Source organism: Sphaerodactylus townsendi, linkage group LG05 (assembly GCF_021028975.2).
Source record: "Sphaerodactylus townsendi isolate TG3544 linkage group LG05, MPM_Stown_v2.3, whole genome shotgun sequence".
Lineage (NCBI taxonomy): Eukaryota > Metazoa > Chordata > Lepidosauria > Squamata > Sphaerodactylidae > Sphaerodactylus > Sphaerodactylus townsendi.
In genome coordinates, this window is record NC_059429.1 from 87,456,118 (window position 1) to 87,472,288 (window position 16,171).

The window sequence follows — 16,171 nt, forward strand, 5'->3', positions numbered from 1 at the left end:
CATCTTATATGTCATGTTTAAGCTGAGTTCCAGTCCAGAATATGAGATGGGGACACACTTTGGCTTTAGGTTCAAAAATGGCTAGCACTGCCTAGGTTGGTAGTGCAGAAGTGTCCCATTTTCAGATGGGAACTCTAGAAAGATGACAGTTTTAATCCAGCTATTGCATGAAATTCCTGGCAAAGGCTCCAGCTGTAAGCATAATCAAAACATAGTCCACTGAATCATATCAGCTATGAATGAGCAGGCTCTACAGTGGAAGGGAAGGCAACAATCAAATAGTGGGCTTGTTAGTGCAAACCAGTACATGGCAAATACTATGAGGTTAACCTTCAGTTATCAAGTTGCAATGGCAATATTCCCCTTGTACACAGCTCTGGAAGATACAGCAATCCTGTTGGGATCTAGACCTAGCAACCCTATGCCTCACTGGCTCATTGACCCACAATTTTGAATCTTCTCAACGTCTTTTGTCAGTCCAGTGTCTGTCCCCTCCTGTCTTTAATGTCTGCTTGACGCTTTGCCCATGCTCTTCTTTCCTCTTTGGCTCATCTTGTCTTCAGTTGGATCTAGAATACATTTTCCAGTGGCAGAATGAAACATGCTTGCCTGTTCCCTCCCACCTCCACCCACTGATCTCCACAAAATGTGGCTCCTGGGAAATAGACCTGGAGGAATGACACAAGAGGAGTCTCCAGCAGGCTGCGGGGGATTAGTGCAAACTGCCAGTTTAGTTTGGATCCAGCCTCCTATTACAAGCATTCCCTATTTCTGCCAATTGTAGCTTTGAAGGCAACTCTTACTTCATCCTACCGTCTTTGGCTGCCCAAGAGAGGCTGCTCAGTTCTCTTGGGCAGCATGTAGCCTATCCTAATTGTGCAATCTCCTAGATTTTATTAGTGCTTCTTATGCCTGAGCCACCTCTGTTCCCTGTCTCCTATGTTCTTTTTCCTCAGGCTTCCTTAATATCTTTCCTCAGGTTTCTCAGTCTTCATGCTTCTGCACGTTCAGTTACCTCGTCTCTGAGTCCTCTGAACTAAATTTGCCTGCCTTCTAGGACTCCTTCCCCTCCTTAGTGTGCCTTGTAAAGCTGTTTGTATCTTTTAAACTGCCAAGTAGGTTCTTTCTCTTGTGCTCACAGAATGTGAACATTAAATATTCTGACAGCTTCCTTCTCTGAGCAGCTGGCTAAACATTCTGTCCCATCAGACCAAATCAGCCTTTGTGTATCAGAAACTCCACTTGTCCGAGTTCAGTATGACATAAATTCCTCAAAAGCAAATTGTGACTGTAAATGGGGAATGTGCTTTCAATACTGATCTACAGGAGAAAGTTCCCATCATTGCTTTCATGCAACTAGTAGTTGCCAGTGACAGAGTAGAGGCAAAGCCTATAAGCCAGGGGTGTCCAACTCTGGTGCCCCAGATGTTCATGGATTACAATTCCCATCAGCCCCTGTCCATGAACATCTGGGGCACCAGAGTTGGACACCCCTGTTGTAAGCCTTACAGAGTTGGACACCCCTGCTGTGAGCCTTTTGATGGAATTTATTTATTATTTCTGAGATTATCTGTTAAAGCTTTAAATATAGATCCCAGTTTCTGTTTACTTACACACTTTGCCACACTTTTCCTTCAAGGAGCTTAGTATAACGTACAAGACTTCACTTTGCAGTTTTATCACAATACCCCCTGAGGTAAAATGGAATGGGAGACTGTTCCAAGGTCATCCAATGAGCTTTAAGGTTAAGCACAAAGCAGAATTTGAGTATCCCCCAGAATTCTTCAAACATACTAGCCAGCAAATCACACTGGCTTTCTTTTTTGAGCAGTTTCATTTTCTAATCAGTGGAAATAAATGACTAAGCATAGCATACTAGATTTTTTTGCCTCAAGACATGAATGAAATGTTTTACTGACTCAGCAAATGCTTCACAGTAATAAAGCTGGTGGTCTTAAAAGTGCCATAATATGCACTCCATTTTTTTCTGTAATAGATTGACATAGGCATAGCAGGAGGTGGAAAGAGCCATCAAGTTGCAGCTGACTTAGATGATTCTATGGGGTTTTCAAGAAAAGAGGCATTCAGTGGTGGTTTGTCATTGCCTGCCTCTACGTAGCGACCCTGGACTTTCTTAGTAGTCTCCCAGCCAAATATACCTTGTCTCACCGAAAGATAGAAGCTCAATTGTGACCAAATACCCCTCTTCTCCTTGTGGAATGCTTCACTTGTAGGTCTGTTCCTGAAGAGCCCCACCCACAGCAGAGCATTCCTTAGGAAAAAGAAGGGTATTTGGTCAGAACTAAGCTTCTGTCTTTCGGTGAGACAAGGTATACCAGTCAGGGCCACCTAAGAAGGCCGCTTGTCTTAATTGCTGAGTCAGGTTCCTGTATTCAACATCCCATACTAAACATCTTGCAGGAATGAGTAAAATTCCATCATTCCATGTATAGCTCCATTCCACTGCATATTTAGATTGACTTTAAAGAATTATGACTTTAAAGAATTATGTGCAGGACAATGCCTAGTAGTTACTTATTATTGACTGAGGACAGCTTTCACTGTATTGCAGCCAACACTGGTCTCATACTAGTAGTTAACTCAGTTTTCACAGCCAATTCCAATGACACGACAATCAACCCACTGCATTCCACCATATTCAGTGATCCCACCCCCCTTTTCAGACTTCATTTGTAATGGATAGCTAATGGAGAGGGTGGATTACTGTTTTGTGTTGACCCCAAAAGCCTGTCCCCAGTTTTTAATTGATTGCTGTCACATTATTACAATAATGGACACAATTTAAAAAGTGACTTTAGCTAGCTACAAGGTAACTAGCAATACTGAAACCTCTTTGAAGGAACAGGAACTAATAACCTAGCCAATGAATGAACCTGCCACATAAAAGAATGGAACAGGGCCTCTACTGACAAGGCCCTATTACCCAGTAGACGTATAGTAGGACCTTTTCAATAGCTGAAAAATATGGGGAAAATATGGCAATTACAGTGTTGCTGTACAAAAAAGCCATATTATGGAACCACTAGAGAGGTGTGTTTTTTTTCATTTGGACAATAGTGGCAGGGTTATTTAACTTCAGAAGTTAGCAATCTCAGCTGATCTTTGTCAAAACTACTCTCCTAAGACACTGATTCAGCAAAGCATTAATGATTAGTGCCTGGGTTGCTTTATGAAAATCAGTACAGAATGTGGTTCACACTTAAAATACCTTTGTGGATTGCCGTAATCCTGTCTCTTTGCATGGTGAAATATAGTAATTCAGTAATGTATATTGCTGCTTTTTAAACATTTGCTTTGTTGGGTGGAAATGTTTCTGTTCATCTTCGTGATCTGTTCGGTTCCACGTGGGACTGCACACATGCAGGCTAGCCACGGAAAGGACAAAGGACTTACAAGCTTCTTTCTATGGAGCTCTTGCAGCTCTAGCTCATGAGAATACCCCTCCCCACCTGCTCAGATGCAGGCAGGAAGCTTCCTGCCCTCTATGCCAACAGGCAGGAGGGGGAGGGAAAACTTCCCTCAGTTCTCTCACTGCCACTGCACTGAGAGAACATGATTGGTGGAATTTTTCTTTTTCTCCTTGTAAGGCTCCTGTGAGCTAAGGCTGCTGAATCTGGAAGGTGGGGCTTAACAGGGGTTAACAGAGTTCATCTCTTGTTCCTCTTTGTCCTGAGAGGTGGGGCTTTTGTCCTGAGAGGTGGGGCTTTAGTTCAGTCTCTGGAACCAGCGGCAACCAGCAATTTTAATTTAATTTTTTTTGTTTTTTAAATTAATAAGGACATTTTTGACAGATAGTACGTGCAGATAGCTCCAGGGGGGCAGTGACTAAAAGCTTAATATTTTAATATCTAAACAAATCAGATATGAAGGCAGAAAGCCAGCAGGGGATGGGGGCTTTCCAGTTGTTTTGCACTGCGTGTCACATGTATGACGCTATCTGCCACTAGGACAGAAGTCAGTGTAAGGTGTGCTTCGCTGCAATGAGCTCCCTGGACACTCAAAGGAGCGTGTGCGTTCTCTTTGGAAACCAAGGTGAAGCGAACCTGGAGAAGCTGAAAGAGGAGCAGAGAGGGGTGACAGGCAAGGAGGCTTTCAGGGACTTAACAGCCGGGTCCCACTCCCAAGGTGACATCTCTTCAGATGTCATGGAGAATGAGAGTCTGGGTGACAGAGGGTGCCAGTCTGAGGTGGGGGAAGATGCTCCTGTAGATGGGATCCCTTCACCCTTAACTTTGGTGATCAGCTATCCTCTGCACTGAGGATACCCCTCGGGGAGATGGGGGAGGCTCCTTGCAGTGGGTGATTCGATCATTAGGAAATGTAGAGAGTTGGGTTTGTGAGAGGCGTGATGACCAGCATGGTTGACACCTGCCTGCCTGGGCCTGCGAAAGGTTCGCGGATGTCCCCACGCTTTTAGTCCTAGATAGGCTTTTAGACAGTGCTGGGGGGTGCTGGAGTCAGCAGTTGTGCACACAACTGACATTTCAGGAGATAACAGCTGTAGCCGGGAGGTTCTGGAAGCTAGAATTTAGGCTGCTAGGAAACAGGTTGAAGTCCAGGACCTCAAAGGTGGCACTCTCAGAAATGCTACCCGTTGATTCCGCAGCGCATGAGGCCCGAAACTAGGCAAGCGGAGAATACAGGGTCTCAGCCATGCATGGATGAGAAAGGTGGTGTAAGGCAGAGGGTTTCAGATTGTGTCAGGAACTGGGAACCTTTTGGGACAAAGAGCGAGGCCTGTTCACAAGCGGGACCGGAGCTTCATCTTAACCAAAGAGGAACCAGGCTGCTGGCGCTCAACTATTAAAAGGTGCAGCAGAACAGCTTTTAAACTTGATCACTGGGGGAAAGCCCGTGACAGGAGCTGAGGTGACTTCGGTTCCGGAACTCACAGTATCTATGGGGATGCAGACAGAGAGGGAGGTTTTTCTAAATCAACCACATACAAGCGAGGAACATAGCAATGTGCATGTGACAAGGGATAGTGTCTGCAAAGACTTGAGGGTAAAGCACATAAATCCCAGGTTAAGGACAGAGACAGGGTATACAGGTGTCTCTACGCTAATAGTAGAAGCATTCGACCTAAAATGGGGGAGCTAGAGTACAGAGTTTTGAAGGAGGACTTTGATATAGTGGGCATTACAGAGACATGGTGGAATGAGGAGAACCAGTGGGATGCTGTTATACCAGGCTACAGGCTCCATAGGAAGGATAGGACAGGGCGCATTGGGGGTGGAGTTGCCCTTTACATCAAAGAGAGCATAGTATCACATAAAATAGACAATGCAAGGGGAGCTGGTTCCCCTACAGAATCACTGTGGATATCAATACCAGGTGTGAAGGACAGTTTAATATTAGGAATATATTATCGTCCCCCAGACCAAAGTGCACAAGAGGATTCTGAGATGGAAAAAGAAATTAGACAGGCCAACAAAAGCAAAAATGTCATGGTAATGGGTGATTTTAACTATCCCCATATAAACTGGAAAAATGCATGTTCAGGTCATAGTAAGGAGAGAGCATTCCTGGATATGCTAAATGACTGTGGCTTAGAGCAGATGGTTGTGGAACCAACCAGGGGAGGTGATCCTAGATCTAATTCTATGTGGGACCTAGGACCTGGTGCAGGAAGTCAGTGTTGTTGGGCCGATAGGGAACAGCGACCACAATGCTGTCAGATTCAGTATCTCAGCATGCGAACAAGTGGCAACTACTAATGTAGTTACATTCGCCTTCAGAAAGGGAAATTTCTCAAAGATGAGGGGGATAGTGCGCAGGAAGCTGAAAGGGAAAATCAAGAGAGTCAAAACTGTCCAGGATGCTTGGAGGTTATTTAAAAACACAGTAATAAAAGCTCAGCTGGAATGTGTTCCACAGGTTAGAAAAGGCAGCACCCAGTCCAAAAGAAAGCCACCATGGTTAACAAGAGAGGTTGAGGAAATTATCAGAAAAAAGAAAATGTCTTTTAGAAAATGGAAGTCCAGTTTGACTGATGAAGAATATGAGAGGGAACACAAATGGTGGCAAAAGAGAAGCAAGTTAGCTGTAAGGGAGGCAAAAAAGGATTATGAGGAACGCATGGCTGTGAACATCAAGACCAGCAACAAACAGTTCTTCAAGTACATCAAAAGCAGGAAGCCAGCAAGGGAAGCGGTAGGCCCGTTAGATGACAAAGGAACAAAGGGTGTGCTAAAAGATGGCAGAGAGATTGCAGAGAAGCTGAATGAATTCTTTGCATCTGTCTTCACCCAAGAGGAGGTGAGGAACATTCCTGCACCTAGCTTCTTAGGAGGCGAATCCGAGGAACTAGCGAAGATAGTGGTAGACAAGGAAGAAGTTCTGGCAGCCATTGATACAAATCCCCTGGCCCAGATTGCATTCACCCAAGAGTTCTTAAAGAGCTCAAGCATGAAATTGCTGATCTTCTCACTTTAATATGCAACTTATCCCTGAAATCAGGCTCCATCCCTGAAGACTGGAAGATGGCCAATGTCACACCAATCTTTAAGAAAGGATCTAGGGGGGACCCGGGAAATTACAGGCCAGTCAGTTTGACATCTGTTCCTGGTAAATTAGTAGAATCTATCATTAAAGATAAAATTATAAAACATGTAGAAAAGCAAGACCTGCTGAGGAAGAGTCAGCATGGCTTTTGCAGAGGCAAATCCTGTCTTACAAACTTACTAGAGTTCTTTGAGGGTGTAAACAGGCATGTGGACAGGGGTGAACCGGTGGACATTGTCTACTTGGATTTCCAAAGGCTTTTGACAAAGTTCCTCACCAGAGACTGTTGAGAAAACTCAGCAATGAAGGAATAAGAGGGGAAGTCCTCCTGTGGATTAAAAACTGGTTGAGGAACAGGAAACAAAGAGCGGGTGTAAATGGGAAGTTCTCACAATGGAGAGAGATGTCGGAGTGGTGTCCCCAAGGATCCGTTTTGGGACCAGTGCTCTTTAACCTATTCATAAATGACCTGGAAGTAGGGGTGGGTAGCGTGGTGGCCAAGTTTGCAGATGATACCAAATTATGTAGGGTGGTGAGAACCACAAAGGATTGCGAAGAGCTCCAAGCGGACCTTGATAAATTAGGTGAGTGGGCTCATAGATGGCAAGTGCGGTTCAATGTAGCAATGTGTGATGTGATGCACATAGGGGCAGAAAATCCAAACTTCACATACACGCTACAGGGGTCAGTGCTATCAGTCACAGACCAGGAAAGGGATTTAGGCGTCTTAGTTGATAGTTCCATGGGAATGTCAACTCAATGCATGGCAGCTGTAAAAAAAGGCAAACTCTATGCTGGGGATCATTAGGAAAGGAATTGAGAATAAAACTGCAAAGATTGTCATGCCCTTATATAAAGCAGTGGTGCGACCGCACTTGGAGTACTGTGTCCAGTTCTGGTCGCCGCATCTCAAAAAGGATATTGAGGAGATAGAAAAAGTGCAGAGAAGGGCAACAAGGATGATTGAGGGACTGGAGCACCTTCCCTATGAGGAGAGGCTGCAGCGTTTGGGACTCTTTAGTTTGGAGAGGAGGCGGCTGAGGGGGGATATGATTGAAGTCTACAAAATTATGCATGGGGTAGAAAATGTTGACAGAGATAAATTTTTCTCTCTTTCTCACAATACTAGAACCAGGGGGCATCCATTGAAAATGCTGGGGGGAAGAATTAGGACTAATAAAAGGAAACACTTCTTCACGCAACGTGTGATTGGTGTTTGGAATATGCTGCCACAGGAGGTGGTGATGGCCGCTAACCTGGATAGCTTTAAAGGGGGCTTGGACAGATTTATGGAGGAGAAGTCGATTTATGGCTACCAATCTTGATCCTCCTTGATCTGAGATTGCAAATGCCTTAACAGTCCAGGTGATTGGGAGCAACAGCCGCAGAAGGCCATTGCGTTCACATCCTACATGTGAGCTCCCAAAGGCACCGGGTGGGCCACTGCGAGTAGCAGAGAGCTGGACTAGATGGACTTTGGTCTGATCCAGCTGGCTTGTTCTTATGTTCTTATGAGAGCACTGCATGAGGACGATGTCTGTCAGTTCCAGTGGTCAGCTGCATTTGAGAAGCCCAAATCGTTGTAGTTCATCTTCTTGCCATCAGTGTCATTTCTTTAAGAGGAATTGCAGTCTTTCTAGGTCCTTCAAATTACCTTCAGTCTCTAGGCATCATAGGTACAAGCATTGCTCCAACTGGTGTCGGGATCATGATTCCCATACCTGTTGGAGTCCTTCAGAACATCTTAGGAATTCCAGATGCCACTCCTTGTTGCCAATTCAGGTTTCTCCTGAACTCCTTCACACAGATGACCTCCATAGCCACTCTGATAAATCTGATACAGCCCGAAATTTTGCCATTCAATAACTGGAAATTCAGAACAGATGATCGCAATGGCTAATGTCTTAAAAGTATCTTCCCAGTCTGTGGTTGAGGAGTGTTCAGACCCAATGGTTGATGCTCTCTATCCATCTAACAAGGGCCCTGTGGCTTTGCCCCGGCCAAGGCTTTTATCGATATTGTGGAAACCAATTGGGCAAAGCCCTCCTCCTTTCCCCCTGATTCGACTAAGAAATATGTACAGGATACAGCATACCTGTTCAAGCGTCAACACATGAATTCTGTGGTCACTACGACTTTACCTTCAAGTATAAGTTGGGGTCCCAGACATCCTCCCAAAACAAGGAGGGACATAAACTCAAGCTGTTGGGAAGATATTCTATGGCAGAGCTCAGCATGCTCATTTCAAATTTTCTAGGTTTCATCGAGTGATATCAAGTTCACTTATGGGAAAGCATCCTGAAGTCCCTTGATTTTTTGCCTGATAAACAGAAAGCATTGGAAAAGGCAACTCAATTCAAAGGAGCTAGATTTAGTTGAAAGCAAATTAATTTCGCTAGGCATGTAATAAATGTAACTTCAAAGTTGATGGCCTCAGCTATTGCCTTTTGCAGGTATTCCTGGTTATGTCCATGGGCCCTGCCCAAAGATACCAAAATGCGGTCAGACGATCTTGGTTTTGATGGCATTCTGTTTAATAATCAAACTGATGACGTTTTGCATGATCTCCAGAAGCTCAGTCCTATAGCAAAGTCATTGAGTGTGATGTCATATCCAACTTCATTTTTAAGCTCAAATATTTTCCAAGGTTCTATCAGTATCAGTGCTATCAGAGGTACGCTGCTCCTGGGGTAAGAAATTTTCTGCCCCTAAGAAGAGTAATAGATCCCCCCCCCCCCGGTTCACCTCCCCCTGCTCAGTTGAAAAAGAGATGCACTACCTGTCTAGACAAGGGAAAGCTTGCTGATAGGTTTGCCGGTTTTGTTCATAAATGGCATGCCTATTGGGAACTTGCCCGCCTCCATGTTTGGCAGTGGCATACCTTCAATAATTAGCGCCTGGGGCAAGTACTGAAAGTGTGCCCCCCCAAAAAACTGCACCCTCTCTTGTCTACCTTTCCGCTGGCAGCAAGTGGGCGGGGCAGGTGAGCAGGGTGGGCTGGGCAAGCAGCAGGTGAGTGGGGTGCAAGTACTGTGGTTTGGTCCACAAGACTGGGAGTAACATGGTGGCCTGTTTCTTTCCATGCCTACTGAGGGGAGAAGAGGGTGGGACAGGCCTTGCTGCCACTACTGCCCCATTGGACCCTGCTTACTCCTGGGGGAGGAGGGCGGAGGGGCCGGCCAAATGCCCCCCATGTGACTCTTGAAAGTGGTGTCTGGGTCATCTGCCCCCCCTCCAAATATGCTATTGGTGGTGGGAGAGCTAAGGGAAGCTCTTCTTCCTACTCCTGTCTCGTGATCGTTTGGGCAGGAAACCTCCCTGCCGCGGCTGAGGAGGGGGAGGGATGCTGTGGTGAGCTAGAGCTGTAAGACAGAAGGAATCGTATAAGTCCTTTCTGCACATGCACAGTCCCATGTGTGCTTGCATAGAAAACCACTCAATGAACAGTTACAGGCAAGTGCAACCCTGTTCTTCCTTGGGGATAACTTACAAATAGTGCCAATTTGTATTTCAACACTGTCCTTTTCTCTGTCATTTGCATACTAATGTTACTTTGCTGTTCCATCCATCTACTCAGAAATCATATTGCAGCTTCTCCCACACTTAAAACCAGTCTGTCAAGAGAATTATTCCCTTCGCAAAATTCTTTCTTCAAAGCACAGTTGAAAGGCTGTAAATGAGGAAGTCCTTCTTCTTCTGCTCAGGGTAGATTTGGAGGAGGACTTCTGCACATCTATGAGAATTTTTGCTCTCCCCATGAAGCAACATCCAAAGCCTGCTGGTGTCATTTGAGGAAGGAGGACCAGAAATAGAAGAGATCCCATGTCATGTTAATGACATGATTAGCAGTTCTAATGAATTGTGTCCAGAAACACATATCCACAAAAAAGCACAAGGTTTGTATCTCACTCCTTCAGCCACTTTGCTGAAAGGTGTAACTACACTACCAGACAATTGCTCTGGTAGGGCCAGTAGTAGTACACAGAAGGTATTTAAAGTGGGCTCATACAGCAATTATGGATATATGGCAAATTAGGTCAGTGAATCCCAATCTTTGCAGGTAGACTGATTCTCAGACCTTGATGGTTGCATTCCTTTTGACCTCTTTGAATACTGGACTTGAACCAAGTAATTGGAACATCCTCTCTTGGCTTACAACACAGGCTCACTGTGTCATAATCCCATCATTATATTTGCTTAATACAGACTGCGATGCAAACCTTTGAATTCTGCAGACATATGAAAAATGTAAGACCAAGTTGTTCTTTTACAGTTCCTAACGATGGTAGTGGAAGTTTCACAATACCAAACTATTATTTGCTCACTTCATTTATGCCCTGCTTGGGAACTCAGAGGCTTACATCATTCTCGGCTTTATCAACAGCCCTGTGAGATAGCTTGGGCTAAGAGTGTTGCTGGCCCAGGGTCACCCAGCAAGCTTCCAAGGCAGGATGGAGTTTCCCTGAGTTTTCCAGATCCAACACCAACACAAATACTAAAGTAGCAAGTTTATAAAATATGACATATGTGTCCATATATGAAGTATAAAACACTTTACTTTTCCATGGCATTTGGGGCCTGTCATGACAAGGATACTGTGTTTACCCTGTCCTTTTCCTAGCTTCCTTTACTGACAGAAACCAAGACTTCAGGTCTAGCAGTGCTGTTGTGCTTTCCTAGCAACAGCCTAGTCTTCTTTCTTAAAGCTACAAGTGCTGTTTCTATGATGGGGTGTTTTTTTTAAAAAAAAAAAACCCTCCCCGTGTTTTAAAAAGATTTCAGATTTTTCATCAAATCTGGAGCTTTTTCCAGTTTATAGAAACTGCCTTATGTGTTCATAGCCCCAGTCTCTGGATTTAAGGTTCCACAGACTGGCCATGTTTAGAATTAGATATATTCATAGGTACATCTATATGATGTGGGCTGCAGCAAGTCTGCAATTCCACACAGTGCCAGATGTGTGCATATGCCATCCTTCAGGTCATGTAGCTCAGTTTGCACCATGTGTGCATCTCTTAGGCCCCCTCCACACATGCAGAATAATTCACTTTCAATCCACTTTCAATGCACGTTGCAGCTGTGCTCAATAGCAAAATCTACTTTCAAACAATTTTGAAAGTGGATCGAAAGTGCATTATTCTGCAGCATGTGAGGAAGGGGCCATAAGTGCAGGTTATTATTAATCACATGTTTATCCTGCCCTTCCTCCAAAGACTTCATGGTAGTGTATGTGGTTCTCCACCTCAAATATCCTCACGCTAATCCTATGAGGTAGATTACAGTGAGCGAATGAAGGAACCAAGCTCACTGAGTTCCATGGCATTTGAACCAGGGTCTCCTAGTCCGACACTCCTGCTGCTATAGCATGCAAAAGCAGCCTAAACATCTGCGTTGACTCTCCCAAACAATGGATTCAAGTTCTGACCAACAAGAAAAAATGGGAGCACTGGAGACAGAAATACAGAATGGGACAATTATTTCTGCTGAGCATTAAAAATAAGCATTAGGAAAGACGCCTTGTCTAAGGGCCCTTCTTTGAAGGTGAAAGCCCTTTTGTATAATATTTTATTGTTTACCATTGAATAATTCTGCCAGATTTCCCTCACAGCTCTTTCCTGAAGGATTTCTCATTGTCAGGACAGTGTTATTTATTAGATTGTGTTTGGCTATCATTGTGAGTTTGAGATAACCCCTTTTGTTCAGTGCATTTCAATGGCTGTTTATTCCCATTCAGCACAGTGATATTGTGTGCAAATATTTGGCTCCTTGATTTATAATCCCATCATGCCTGCTCACTCGTATAGCTTGGCTGGCTGCAACCCAAATGGTGGGTTCACACACACGCATGGAAACTCATATACTGTCTCTGTGGCCTTTCCTTTTCCCTTGCTTCTGAGTGACAACTTGCAGCTTAGCATGAAGACTAGGTATTGACACAGCTGACATACACAGCTAAAATTCCTGTAAAAGCAATCACAACAGCAGGTGTGTTCAGTTTTGCAAAGTCACACCCCAAACCTGTGCATTCATACACGGAAGTAAATTCTACTGCCGTCAGTGGGGCTTATTCTGAGTGAAGTATATCTAGGATTACATTCTTAATCCCAAATTCCGAGTTTTCCAATCCACTATTGCTTTCCTTTTTTGTCTCTATCTGGCCTAGTGGTATTATAGTCCTAGGGTAATGGCTTTCCTAGTTATTTGATTAATCCATATATTCCAATCTGATTAAGTTTAGTTATGACTAAAAAGCAAAGGGAATTTTACATTTGGCATGGCTACCTCATTTCAAAAGAACTCTATCCCGTGCATATTTACTTCGAAATAAATTCCACTGGGTTGAGTGGGGCTTTCTCCCAGGTGTGCATGGAATTGCAGCCTTAATCATGACAAAATTTAGTTGGAGTGGGCTTTTATATTTAAAATCATGTACATTAAAACATAATGTACTGTCAAAGGTTTTCATGGCTGGAATCAACTGGCTGGTGTGGGTTTTCCGGACTGTGGGGCCGTAGTCTGGTAGTTTTTGCTCCTAACATTTAATCCACATCTATCACTGGCACCTTCAGAGGCATGGAGAGAAACACATCTCACTGTGACATGCCTCTGAAGATGTCAGCCATAGATGCAGGTAAAACATTAGGAGCAAAAACTACCAGACCACAGCCACACCGCCTGGAAGACCCACCCACAACAGCAAGCTCTGTTAATAGTCCACAATCTCCCAGTATTTGCTTTGTCTTCAGCACAGTGAGGCATTTATTGATTTGCCTTGATTTTTTCCTCCTTCCTTTTAAAATGTCCAATCATTAACTGACAAGAAAAATTTATAGATTTCTTTTTGCATTCATTTGTTATCTATTTGAAATCTTACCGTCTTGCCCGCCCCCATGCTTAATGTTCAGATACTGAACATGTTTGTTTCCTCATTTATGTTTTATGAGCTTGAAAGTCTGTTGAAAGGAGACCTGGGCCTTCTGGGGACGTCTGCTCTGCCTCCTGACTGGAGGGAGGCGCTTCTCAGCAAAGTGATGCTGATGGCTTGCTTCTTCAAGAACTAACTGATCAGAAATGTTGGGAGGGGAATATTTATGGGGTTGCTGGAAAGAAAGCAGAAGACAAAAAGAATACTCTGAAGAAACTGAATACATTACTTTTTCCCGAAGGTGGTGCAGCCCTCCTTTTTCACTTTTATGGTTTGCAATCCAGGTATTTCATAAGACATAATACAGAGGTTTGTCCCCTCTTTGAGCAACAGCACAATAGGATCAAAGGGTTAATGCATGTTAGTGGTACTACCTGCAAGTTCAGCCATGATGTGATAATTCTTCCTGTCTTCTCTGTCAGCAACCAGGGGCATGTAGAAGAGGCATGAAAATGTGTGCCGTACCTGGGCGCAGGATGCAAACTGGCTGCATGTTTTGGCATTTATGCACACTCTTTTTGTAATACTTACAACAATCCTGTAAGGCAAACTAGTTTTATTTTTCCCATACCGTGAGATGGAGAGAATGGCTTGCCCAAGGCTACATAATGAATTTATGGCAGAGTGGAGGTTTGATGAAGAGATCTCCCTTATGCCAATCTCTTAGCCCCATCTCAATCACTTAGCCTGTGTACTAATTAGATCTAAGCATAGTGGAGCATTATGAATCACTCTCTGGCCGCTGGACCATCTGCTCTTTCCCAAAGGCAGGCAGATGACTTCACCTGCAATAAAGAAGTCCAGTGGCACCTTAAGACTAATAATCATGTTAAATTTTGTTGCTGCAGAGCAGTGACGTAGGTATAGATTTTTTATGGGAGGGTTCGGGGAGGCAAGGTTATGCCCCCACCTACCCTTGTGGGCTTGGCCACACCTCCCCAAGCCCTGCTCCTGGCCTCACTGCTTATAAAAGCAGCTCTTTGAGGCCAAGGATAGCAGACTCCCCTGCCCCCCCCCACCCCCCCACCCCCGGCTGGGCTCCCAGTTGGCATCTGGCAGTTCCTTCTGTCCTCTCCTCCAGGCAGAGGCGTAGCTAGGGAGAATGGAGCCTGGTGCAAAATCTGAGTTTTGCACCACCGACCCCCTATGGGCGGCCGCTGTGATGCTGGAACCCACCCCCAAACAGCATCACTTTTAATGGTGTTTAAACTAGGGAGCCCAGATTCTCCTTTTGAAGGGAGAATCTGGGGTCCCCAGTTAAAACAGCATTGAAAGTGATGCTGTTTTGGGGTGGATTATCCCCCATCCTGAAACAGCATCACTTTCAATGTTTAAACTGGAGACCACAGATTCTCCCTTTAAATCCAAGGGGGTGGATTTAAAAGGAGAATCTGGGGAAATTTGGGGGGGGGGGTGCCTGCTGTCAGGGGTGCAATTTTTAAGCTAGCATCACCAAAATTTCCAGGTATCTTCAGGAGACTGTTGAAGTAAGTTATGGATGCTCAAAATGTAGCCCCACCTACTATTAGCTCCCATTGGAAACAATACGAGATGGGGGCACCCACTTTAGGGGCCCATAACTTTGGACTCCCTGAACCAAATTTCACCAAACGTGGGTGGTATCAGCAGGAGACTATTCACTCCAAAGTTATGGACCCTCAAAAGGGTAGCCCCATCATCTATTCGCTCCGATTGGAAACAATGGGGATGGAGTCCATAACTGGCCCCCTGAACTCTTTGGGAGTCCATAACTGGCCCCCTGAACCAAACCTCACCAAACCTGGGCTGTATCATCAGGAGAGTCTCCCAACAAATCCCTGAAATTTTGGTGCTGCTTGCCTGAAAACTGTGCCCCCTGCAGGCCAAAACCCAAAAAAACAGAGTGCTGTTATACATGGGTGATCTTAGGTTGGTCTGCCTCTCCTTCTGCCTAACCTACCTTACATGGTTGTTGTTGCAAGGATAAAATGGAGGAAGGAAAATGATGTTGAAAGTGGCTTTCAAGTCCTGTTAAGAAGACAACTGAGTATAAATATCTAAATACACGCCTCTGAGAAGTAGGCTAGGTTAGGACAGTGAGTGACTTATCCAAAGCTATTTTCTGGCAGAGGGAAGGTTTAAAACTCACCTCTCTCCAGTGGTAGATCCAACATTAATCATATAGCCTCTCTCAAATGTATAGTGTTACTTAATGTGTTGATGCAAGAAAAACCATTCAAAAAAGAAATGAACTTTCAATTTTATGTTTGCGTTGACTTTGATAATCAAACTGTTCAACTACAGCACTCTCCCCACCAAGTGGGGAAGATTAACCTGATCCTATGATTTCTAACAAAGCAACCAACAACATAATGGCAAATATGTGGTCCAGGTACTCACCTCAGACTCACTTGCAGTGTTCTGAGTAAAGCACAGCTTGCACATGTAGTAGTGTGATCCTGAGGTGGTGGTGAGAAAGGTATCCTATAAACTCTGTTGAGTGGAGGGTTTTTTTTAATGCTCTTCTATGTAAAGAAGCACTTGGCCATAAAGGAGAACATTGGAAGTGAGAGGTGTTAGCTCAGTCAACTCTGTTATGTTGCTTATCTGTTTGCATGAAGTGTTTATGCACACAAAAGGCATCTAAAATGGGATTTTGACTATATGCCATCAAAAGTGGTACAGTCCTTTCTGGGTCCTACTACTGAGTGTGTCCATGAGGCCTGAGTCACTGTTCATTCT